This window comes from Thalassophryne amazonica, chromosome 19 (genome assembly GCF_902500255.1).
Source record: "Thalassophryne amazonica chromosome 19, fThaAma1.1, whole genome shotgun sequence".
Lineage (NCBI taxonomy): Eukaryota > Metazoa > Chordata > Actinopteri > Batrachoidiformes > Batrachoididae > Thalassophryne > Thalassophryne amazonica.
In genome coordinates this window covers 5,851,756-5,863,789 of record NC_047121.1, presented here as the reverse complement: position 1 = coordinate 5,863,789, position 12,034 = coordinate 5,851,756, and the positions used below count along the sequence as shown (strand labels likewise).

At 44.9% G+C, this 12,034-nt stretch overlaps 1 long non-coding RNA gene across 1 annotated transcript in view; it reads right to left on the bottom strand.

The window, feature by feature from the left end:
- Positions 1-12,034, bottom strand: part of LOC117501140 — a 1,097,271-nt gene that overhangs the window by 115,595 nt on the left and 969,642 nt on the right. The gene's annotated exons all lie outside the window — the stretch shown is intronic.

The window sequence follows — 12,034 nt, the reverse complement described above, 5'->3', positions numbered from 1 at the left end:
GGGGGATGTCCTTTGTGGAAAGCCACACCTCCTGCCCGGGCTGGTAAGCAGGGGCCAGGGATCGCCGGCGGTCTGCGTGGGTCTTCGCCCTCGTCCGGGCCTTCAACAAGGCAGAACGGGCGGAGCGCCACACCCGACGGCACGAGAATATCGTCCAGATGTACGAAGACGAATCGGTGCAGGAAGTCCCGCAAGACGTCGTTAACCAAGGCTTGGAACGTCGCGGGGGCGTTGGTGAGGCCGAACGGCATGACCAGGTACTCAAAGTGACCTAACGGGGTGTTAAATGCCGTCTTCCATTCGTCTCCCTTCCGGATCCGAACCAGGTGATACGCATTTCTAAGATCCAGCTTATTAAAGATTTTGGCTACATGCAGGGGGGTGAACACGGAATCCAACAATGGCAACGGGTATCGGTTGCGAACCGTAATCTCATTCAGCCCCCTGTAAACAATGCATGGACGGAGTCCGCCATCTTTCTTGCCCACAAAAAAGAAACCTGCCCCCATTTGGGAGGTGGAGTTCCGGATCAGCCCGGCAGCTAATGAGTCCCGGATGTAGGTCTCCACTGATTCGCGCTCAGATCGTGAGAGGTTGTACAGCCTGCTGGACGGGAACTCAGCGCCTGGAACCAAATCAATGGCACAATCGTACGGACGGTGCGGGGGAAGGGTGAGTGCCAGATCCTTGCTGAAGACGTCAGCAAGATCGTGGTACTCAACCGGCACTGCCGTCAGATTGGGAGGGACTTTGACCTCCTCCTTAGCATGTAAACCGGGAGGAACCGAGGATCCTAAACACACCCGATGGCAGGTCTCGCTCCACTGAACCACCACCCCAGACGGCCAATCAATCCGGGGATTGTGCTTCAACATCCATGGGAAGCCCAAAATCACGCGGGAGGTAGAAGGAGTCACAAAAAACTCAATCTCCTCCCGATGGTTTCCAGACACCACCAGAGTTACTGGTTGTGTCTTGTGTGTGATTAAAGGGAGGAGGGTGCCATCTAGTGCTCGCACCTGCACTGGCGAAGGAAGCACCACCAGAGGGAGCCCTACCTCCCTTGCCCATCTGCTGTCTAGCAGACTCCCTTCTGACCCCGTGTCCACCAGTGCTGGGGCTTGAAGGGTTAAATCCCCGCTCAGGATTTTAACTGGGAGTCGTGTGGCAATCTGTGTGTGTCTCACGTGAATGTTTTGACCCCCCCTTAGCCCAGTCTCTGAGGTCGGTTGTTGTTTTGGCTGTTTGGGGCAGTTTTTCTGTGTGTGCTCCTTTGAGCTGCAGAGAAAACACTCCCCGCGGATCAGCCTCCTCACTTTGGCCCTGTGCATTTCCCTAACAATGTCAGCAGGGGGAGCTGTTGCCCCACAGAGTGCTGCGGCTGTGGAGCGTGGGGAGGGCGGCCCCTTTTCAAACCCGGAAGGGAGAGGGGCGGCGCGTATCCGGTCACGTCCTTCGCCTCGCTCCCGTCGGCGTTCCTCCAACCGATTGTCTAACCGTATAACGAGATCGATAAGCCCGTCTAAATCCCGCGGTTCCTCCTTAGCTACCAGCTGCTCCTTCAGGACCAACGACAGTCCGTTTATGAAGGCGGCGCGGAGCGCAACGCTATTCCAGCCGGACCTCGCAGCCGCAATGCGGAAGTTGACTGCATAAGCGGCTGCGCTCTTGCGTCCCTGTCTCATTGACAGCAGCACAGTTGAAGCGGTCTCTCCTCTGTTAGGGTGATCAAACACTGTTCTGAACTCCCTCACAAACCCAGTGTATGCTGATAACAACCGTGAGTTCTGTTCCCAGAGCACCGTAGCCCAGGCGCGTGCTTTACCCCGAAGCAGAGCAATCACATAAGCTATTTTACTAGCATCTGACGCGTACATGACGGGACGTTGTGCGAAGACGAGCGAACACTGCATGAGAAAGTCCGCGCACGTCTCCACACAACCTCCGTACGGCTCAGGAGGGCTTATGTATGCTTCAGGGGATGGTGGGAGGGGTTGTTGAACCACCACTGGAACGTTCATATCCTGCACAGGGTCGGCAGGAGGAGGAGCTGCAGCAGCGCCCTGAGCGCTCGCCGCCATCTGAGCGGAGAGAGCCTCCACCCTGCGGTTCAGGAGGATGTTTTGCTCGGTCATCTGATCCAACCGAGCCATAAAGGCGGTGAGAATGTGCTGCAGCTCACCAATCACGTCTCCTGCAGACGCCTGCGCTCCCTGCTCTCCCATTGGTCGTTCAACAGCCGGGTGACGCCCCTCGGAGTCCATGACGCTGGCCGAGATATCCTGTTGTGAAAGTGTAGTGACACGGACCCACAACAGGGGGCGCAAATGAACGGCCAATAGATGAGCCAAAAGGTAACAATTTAATGTTGTGAAATGTGCACAACGAACATAAAGACAATCTCAGAATATAATTACAGTCAATCCACAAGGTGACGTGTGGGCAGGCTCGAGGATAGAAGACGTCTGTCCTGAGAAGAGCTGGAACCACACGATTTCCGCCTCCACAGAACCTGGTGAATACTGGAGCCGCCAAGTCCCGAATTCCCAGGTGATCACCGTCCCCGACTGTCGGATCTGGTACTGCTGGCGAGAACAAAGACAGTCAAGTGTGGGTGTGTGTACACCCAGTAACAACAGCGGTGGGAATGCCACCTCCACCTCTCACTCAATACGTGCTGCAGCGATCCCTCAGAGGAAAAAGAGTGCCGTTCTGCACAGCCTCCACAAACTTAGGACCGGTACTCCTGCAAACACTCACAATATACAGATATATTGTAAAACAAATGGCTGAGGATATTACCTCCAATGAAGTATGATATCTCGGCAACGAGGTGGAGATGACGTCTGGTCTTTATGGAGTGAGAGGACGTTGAGTAGATGGGTGACAGCTGTCAAGAGGTAATGAGTGACAGCTGTCACCCCCGGCTGCGTCCTTGGCGGCAGCGCCCTCTCATGCCTGAAGCCCGCACTTCAGGCAGGGCGCCCTCTGATGGTGGGCCAGCAGTACCTCCTCTTCTGGCGGCCCACACACAACAATCACGACCCAATAGATTAATGTATATTTCATGCTGCTGAATCACGACTTGCCATGAGACCAGGTTGTCACAGACATACAGTCATGAAATGACATGAATGAGAAGCAATGTGCTGTGATCATGTCCACATCTACTAGTCCGGTGTGTTACACATGTTCTGCCCGAAACGCATGTCTTATGAATGGTGCGCCACACCACAGACACTGCGTCTTGTGGAACAGAGCTCACGTGGGTCACATGACCATCAGATCACCCACTGCGTGTTCTGATCTGACAGTCCATTTGACAGGGGGCAGCCTGTCAATGGTCTGCAAAGAGGGAGCCAACACACGCTGGCTGCAGCCCACATCATATATTGCCACAGCGATATACGTTTTTATTTATGTCCACGTGATGACAGCAAACAGACACACACACGTCACAGTGGGCAGTTGTTAGTCCATGTCTGTCCAAACACAGTACGTGTTGTTCAGCTGGAATGCCCAGATCCACAGATGTCCACAGCTGCTTCTGTCAGTGGCCACACCTCCTGTCAGTTCAGCGCACACACCAAAGCCACACCAGTAGGGCACTGCCAGCATGACAGTGATTGTCTGCTGACTGTTGTCGTGTTAATGCTGCGAATGGCCACACATTTTCTAAGTGCCAAACAAACGGTGTTAGATGTTCGTGCATGTCACTGGAATTTGGCCAGCACCTGTCGTGAGAGGGTTCGATTGGCTCGCACAGTGCACACTGTCTTTCAGCCATTGGTGTGCGCAAATAGTTGTAACAACAGGTGTACGAGGCGTTCGAGGCAGGGACAAATTTATACATTTTGAACACGATTCCTGCTTCATTCGCACTTTGACCAAACTTCGCACTATGTGTGAAGGGGCTCTAAGGAATAAAATTATAGTGGTGCCAAAGAAAATTATTGTCACGACTTAAGTCTTAAAAACCAAAAGGCGGCACACCTTGAAGGCAAATTCAAATTGAGGCCAAAAAAGCGACTTCTTCAGACACATACGAGGTCTGTCCAAAAAGTATCAGACCTTTTTTATTTTTTTCAAAAACCATATGGATTTGAATCATGTGTGCTTGCATGAGCCAACCTTGAACCTTCGTGTGCATGCGTGAGTTTTTTCACGCCTGTCGGTTGCGTCATTCGCCTGTGAGCAGGCTTTGAGTGAGCACTGGTCCTCCCCTCTCGTTGGATTTTCATTGCGAGGTGGAACGATTTGGAGCTTTGCTGCATCAAATTTTTCCAGAAACTGTGAGAGACAGCCAGGTGGAAACCATTCGGAAGATTCAGATGGCTTTCGGTGATGATCCTATGGGCATCACACATATTAAGGAGTGTTACAACCGGTTTAAAGATGGCGCACAATGGCGGAGGGTGCGCCGCGCTCCGAGCGGCCATCGACAGGCTGAAACGACCAGATCATTTCCAAAGTGAACACTGTGTTGATCCGGGACGTCGTCTGACTACCAGAGAAATTGCAGAAGAGGTGGACATCAGCACTTTTTTGGCACATTCCACTGTTACAGGATATTTTGTAATGAAAGACGTGTGGAAGTTGGAAGTCTCACAAGACATGTTGTGACATGTCCAGCTCTTACACAATTCCTTGGATACTCACTCGACTGAAAAGCCTCCGAAAGCGGTTTGAATCTTCCGAATGGTTTCCACCTGGCTGTCTCTCACAGTTTCTGGAAAAATTTGATGCAGCAAAGCTCAAAATCGTTCCACCTCGCAATGAAAATCCAACGAGGGGGGTGGACCAGTACTCACTCAAAGCCTACTCACAGGCGAATGATGCAACAACCGACAGGCGTGAAAAAACTCACGCATGCACACGAAGGTTCAAGGTTGGCTCATGCAAGCACACGTGATTCAAATCCATAAGGTTTTTGAAAAAAATAAAAAGGTCTGATACTTTTTGGACAGACCTCGTACAGTAGTGTTCATAATAATAGTAGTGCTATGTGACTAGAAAGATTAATCCAGGTTTTGAGCATATTTCTTATTGTTGTGTATAAGTTTTCCCCTCTCCAATCAACTTTTTAATCAAACTACGCTGTTCTTCTGAACAATGTCTTGAACGTCCCATTTTCCTGAGGCTTTCAAAGAGAAAAGCATGTTCAACAGGTGCTGGCTTCATCCTTACGTAGGGGACACCTGATTCACACCTATTTGTTCCACACAATTGACAAACTCACTGACTGAATGCCACACTACTATTATTGTGAACACCCCCTTTTCTACTTTTTTTTTTACTAATAGCCCAATTTCATAGCCTTAAGAGTGTGCATATCATGAATGCTTGGTCTTGTTGGATTCGTGAGAACTGAACTGAACTGAACTGAATCTACTGGTACCTTGTTTCCCATGTAACAATAAGAAATATACTCAAAACCTGGATTAATCTTTTTAGTCACATAGCACTACTATTATTCTGAACACTACTGTATTAGTCCACTTTTTCCTTGCTTCTATAGTAACCAGTGTAGCACAATCAATGGCTTGACCTCTGAAACAACCTCAGAGACAACGTGGATAAACGTTCAAAGAGCATTTCTTTGAGGGAATGTTGAGGAAAGTACAGCGGCGAGCAGGTAAAGATCCAAAACAAACTGAGGTCAATCGATTAGAAAATGTGGACCTCAGACACAAGGACAAAACTAGAAATGTGTACAAAACGGTCTTACAAAGATACAACTAAACATAGAGGTAGAATGTGTGGTTACTGGATGCTATATATTTCAGCAAACTATATAAAATGACATGCGTGAATGTTGCAGGTGATCTCTCAGAAAAAATTGTAATATCGCATCACTTAATTGTTCATGTGAGTCACGAATGCGGACTTGTTTTATGGCTGCACTTACTGTATGTAATTGTCATTCTGAATAAGTGAGGCATTTTAAGGCCTAAATTTGTAAATCATGACTCACTAATGCTGCTTAATTTTGTACAAATGAGCAGAGTCATGCCAGTGTGAGCACTCGCTCCCATGTTGGCTCTGCATACACCCACAAGAACAAGGCGAGCTTCCAAACTCCCCGAGAAACAGTTGGATGTTTAATGTGCAATTGGTGTAAAAATGAAAACCCCAGTCGAGGCTCTCATCAAACATTTACATTTCCAAAAGAGGATTAGTGACAAATAGTTTCTGTTGCTGAGCTGACTGTGATATTGGCCTCACAGTGAAACGGGGCAGCTCTGTTTGATTTGTTGATGTCGTCCTTTTTGTCAACAGAGGATTGCAGCGTCTCAAAAAGACTACATTTACTCATTTGAACAATGCAACACTAAAAATATGCCATCATATTGGGCAGAGTTAAACCGGAATACTTTGAAATGTACAGTAATCACTTACTGAATACAAAATACAATACAATCGGAATACTTTTTTTATTAATTCCAAGGTAACGTCAATACTTTTGAATGACTTCTACATGAATGGCTGAAAACGATGCACTTCATATTAAAACTTGTCACAACTGCAAATATGTATTTTTTAATCTGAAGAACTATAAATTTAATTTGAATTTAAAAAAACGCATCTTAAAACATCCATCCATCCATTTGATTTTCAGAAATTAAATTTACAATTTATCTTGTCAGATAAATTCAGTTTATCAAATAATAATAATAATAATAATAAACTGCATACAGATACATTTGGCCAGGGGGATGTCCATGAAGTGATTGAAAGCCCAGATCTTAGTCTTGATCCAGGAGAATCACAAACTCAGATACTCCTACTCCTCACTCAGCTTCAGAAGTGTTGTGGAAATCACAGCACGCACATCTAACACCGCTCACTTGGCACTTAGAAAATGTGTGGCCATTCGCGCTATTAGCACGAAAACAGTCAGCAGATGATCACTTTCGAGCTGGATGTGAAATATGTCTAAGTGCCCCCACAAGTGTGGCTTTGCAATCAGCACCACACATGTGGTACATGTGTATCGTACATGTGGCATACCTGTGCTCCCCCAACTCACCCAACACATGTGGTGTGCCGGGGGGGAGCACACTTGCATAAAATGCTGATATATATGCTGCACAGACATGATCACATGGGGGCCAGACAGGCAGGTCAGAGCACACACAGCATGAGGAGGTGTGTCCCAGTTGCTGACCAGAGACTGACTGACAGCTCACATAATACAGATACAGTGACAGTGACACATTGGTGTGTGTGCTGAATTGACAGGGTGTTTGTCAGCTCACAGGAGCTGCTGTGGAGATCTTTGGTTCTGGATGTCCCAGCTGGACAACACATACTGTGTTTGGATAGACATGGACTAACAACTGTCCACTGTGACGTGCATGTGTCTGCTTGCTGCCCTCACGTGTACATATATAAAAACATATATCGTTGTTTTGATGGGTTGTACTGAGTGAGCACATGTGCGCACATTGACAGGCTGCCCCAGGTGAAACAGACTGTCAGATCATAACATGCAGCAGCCGATCTTAATGTCATGTCACCCTCTCTGTTCCACATGACGCGGTGTCTGTCATGCAGCGCGATGTCTACAAGAAACGCATGTCGGGCAGGACATGCGTGTGGGGTGACTGGACACGCCGCCAGCAGATGTGGACATGGTAAGTGCGCCCTGCTTCTCATTCATGTTATTTCATGACTGTACATCTGTGATCATGGGTCATCTACAGAGGAACAGATGGATCACACTTGTATTGCCGCTTGATAAGAAGGACTCAATAAAATAAGGGGTTTTTATATGGTGTGTGGTTAAATTTTTTTTTAAATACGTCAATGTCCTTTCTTGATTTTCCCGCACAGCAATGGTAGCTCAGTGGTAAAGTTTCTGACTGGCAGTCAGAGCTTTTGCAAATTGCAGGTTTGAATCCCGTAGGTGGCATGTATTTTTCTTTTTTTTTTATCACAGCAGCTGCGTGATGTGGTTACACATGTTACAGGTGCTCACACTGTGTTCCCACTGTGACGGTGTCATGCACGCCCATCACAGCGGCATCGTTCACGCCTACCCATCGGCTCGATGTTTTCGTAGTTCACTCATATGAGCTGTTGCACCGTGATTCACCTTGATTTGTACTTATTCATACTATCTATCCATCCAATTTCTTCTGCTTTATCCGGAGTCGGGTCGCGGGGGCAGCAGCTCAAGCAAAGCCGCCCAGGTACTTATTCATACTATGTAACATATATCTTTTAATGTTGAATAATGCACTAATTCTGAGGTTTTGTAACAAACACAGACAGATCGCAAAGGATTCTGGGTAAAATGTGCCTCTGCTAAACACTGATTGGTTCAGTCATTCATTATGTAAACCAACACGTTAATGTGATGTGTGTCGTGTGTTTACAGATAAATGTGCATTTGTAAAATATTCCATTTTTTTTGTAAAAACAAGCATTTTTACAGAGCCCTGGAAATGTCATTGCAAAATGTTTTGCATGTGGAGAGAATTTTATGATGTTTTATCTTATCATCTTTATGACCTATTTCTCACACAAGATTGTCATGTGCTCTCATGAAATTGATGATGTTTTATGATGTTGAGCACACATTTTATTATATTGTGCACGTTTTATTATATTGTAAAATGTGCACTCAATATTGTCTTGACACATAAATGTTGGCTATTCGCCCTATTGACGTTTCAAATCCCGCAAAACCTCGGAGAGGTCGCCACACTGCGAGATCTCAGTAACACTGAGAAATGCATTGAGATGCTCTGATCACCCTGCACTTTAACTGCACACAGACAACACCATTAACATCGCAACATAAAACTATTTTTAAATTGTGCCTAAAACTGTCATGAATCTATTCTCTGGGTTTATAGACATTGTTATTGTGTTTATTTTATGTAAACATGCGAGAATCACAGTCTGTCTCTCTGTTATTTTCAATGGTTGCTGCTGTGAGCTACAATCGCTTCCTGTTCATGTCATTCTGGAGGAAAGTGAAGTTTGCTCTTTAATGTCTTATTGTTCTTTACAACACTGTTTGTCCTCTTTGTTCGAGAGTAATATAATATGTCTGAAATTCGGTTTGCGTTTATTAAATTCCACACAGATTAAGCGTAACAGACACGGATTATTTGTTATAAATGTTTTAGCAAGTTTTCAGGGTATCATGCATGCAGTCTCTTGGCGAAAAGAAAAAAAAAAATACATTTTTGTAGTATAATATTAATTTACAACTGTCATCGTGTTGATTCTCTATATGTTGTTGACTGCAGTGACTCTCTGGCACACAAAAGATTATGGGATACGTCAATAGGGCGAATGACCACTACTGGCCAGTAGATGGCAGTAGAGACCTTGAAAACTTGCCAAAACAAAATTCCAGATAATCCGTGTCTGCTACATTTAAGATGCGTGGAATTTAATAAACGCAGACACAATAACAACGTCTATAAACCCAGAGAATATATTCACGAGAGTTTTAGGCACTAGAGTTTAATGCTGTTGTCGTAGAGCCTGATCAGAGTGTTTCAAATGCATTTCTCATGTCGTGAACGTACTGAGATTACCCTATCCTACCCATAATGCACTGCTGGGCACAACATATAGCCACGCTAAAACCTTAAAAATTAGCGCATTACTTTAAAACTAAAACATATATCTGATATTTTCACTTCATATAAAACTTCAGACATGACATTAATTTAAATAACTTGTCTGACATTAGTTTGGTTAAAAGTTGAACCATAAGTTAAAAATGTTTGCCTCTGGATGACTTGGGTAATATTGCCCGTGTATCAGTATGGGGTTAAAAGAAATGTTTTTTTTTTTTCTCTCTGGGACCAGTTCTCCTTTGCTTGCAGAGGATAGAGTGGTTTCTTCTTAAAGCAGGTCTTCTCTGTTTTGCAGAGGGTAGAACTACATATCAGCTACAAAACATTTAACAGGTGCTCAACTGATTTTAAGTTTTCTAAATATTTGTAGCTGTTCAGCTGTATTTACCACGTTATCAGTCTAAAAATTATCGGACAAAAATGTATTGCAAGATAATTAGTCCGAAAATGGTTTTTAAAGTTATCTAAAAAGATAATCCGATAATGAAAACATTATCTTCGATGATTATCGGTTATCTGATTATCGGAACTGTGCCCACCACTGGGTATAGACAATTCTGGAAAATGACTTTCATATTATGTGGGTGTTTACATTATGCAGTGGGACCTATGTGCTATGGACCTATGGACCTAAGTGCTCTATTGGGGTGATATGGTACTAAGAGGTCCCTAAGATAAAATGGGACCTGATTATTCCTTATAAGTAACCTTATAAGTAAGAAGAAGAATTTTAAATTCTATTCTAGAATTAACAGGAAGCCAATGAAGAGAGGCCAATATGGGTGAGATATGCTCTCTCCTTCTAGTCCCCGTCAGTACTCTAGCTGCAGCATTTTGAATTAACTGAAGGCTTTTCAGGGAACTTTTAGGACAACCTGATAATAATGAATTACAATAGTCCAGCCTAGAGGAAATAAATGCATGAATTAGTTTTTCAGCATCACTCTGAGACAAGACCTTTCTAATTTTAGAGATATTGTGCAAATGTAAAAAAGAAGTCCTACATATTTGCTTAATATGTCCATTGAAGGACATATCCTGATCAAAAATGATGATGATGACTCCAAGATTTCTCACAGTATTACTAGAGGTCAGGGTAATGCCATCCAGAGTAAGGATATGGTTAGACACCATGTTTCTAAGATTTGTGGGGCCAAGTACAATAACTTCAGTTTTATCTGAATTTAAAAGCAGAAAATTAGAGGTCATCCACGTCTTTATGTCTGTAAGACATTCCTGCAGTTTAACTAATTGGTGTGTGTCCTCTGGCTTCATGGATAGATAAAGCTGGGTATCATCTGCGTAACAATGAAAATTTAAGCAATGCTTTCTAATAATACTGCCTAAGGGAAGCATGTATAAAGTGAATAAAATTGGTCCTAGCACAGAACCTTGTGGAACTCCATAATTAACCTTAGACTGTGGACATATCTATATCTTTGGACAAAACATTTCGTCTGGCCTCTACTGGTGGTTGGCTCTCACTGCGGTATCGTATCACTTCCTGTTCCGGAGCACAGCGGTGTTTTGCTGTATCTGTTAGCTGTTTACTCTGCGTAGTTAGAATGATCTAGATAACTAGATAACGATTTGTTTCACAGTGTAATCTTCACGTGCCTTAACTAAAGCACTCCATCTGCTGAATCACCTCTAAATTATTTACACATTATTCACTTTGTGTGTTTTTAGGAATCCGCTAGCTTAGCGCAGCTACTAGCGCTTAGCCGGTTTAGCATGGTGGCTTCTCCTGTCTCTCCCGCACTTCTCTGCTCTGGGTGTGAAATGTTTAGTTATTCCTCTGACTCCTTTAGCAGTAACGATACTTTTAATAAGTGTAGCTTATTCGTAGCTTTGGAGGCCAGGCTGGGAGAATTGGAGACTCGGCTACGCACCTTGGAAAATCCTACAGCTAGCCAGACCCCTGTAGTCGGTGTGGACCAAGGTAGCTTAGCCGCCGGTAGCTGCCCCCCAGCAAATCCCGAGCAGCCGGGAAAGCAGACCGGCTGGGTGACTGTGAGGAGGAAGCGTAGTCCTAAACAGAAGCCCCCTGGACACCACCAACCCATTCACATTTCTAACCATTTTTCCCCACTCGGCGACACACCCGCCAAGGAACAAACTCTGTTTATTGGTGACTCTGTTTTGAGAAATGTGAAGTTAGCGACACCAGCAACCATAGTCAATTGTCTTAGCACCTTCAACTGCACCACAGACTAAAACAGTTAAATGTGGTCTATTAAATATTAGGTCTCTCTCTTCTAAGTCCCTGTTAGTAAATGATATAATAATTGATCAACATATTGATTTATTCTGCCTTACAGAAACCTGGTTACAGCAGGATGAATATGTTAGTTTAAATGAGTCAACACCCCCGAGTCACACTAACTGTCAGAATGCTCGTAGCACGGGCCGAGGGGGAGGATTAGCAGCAA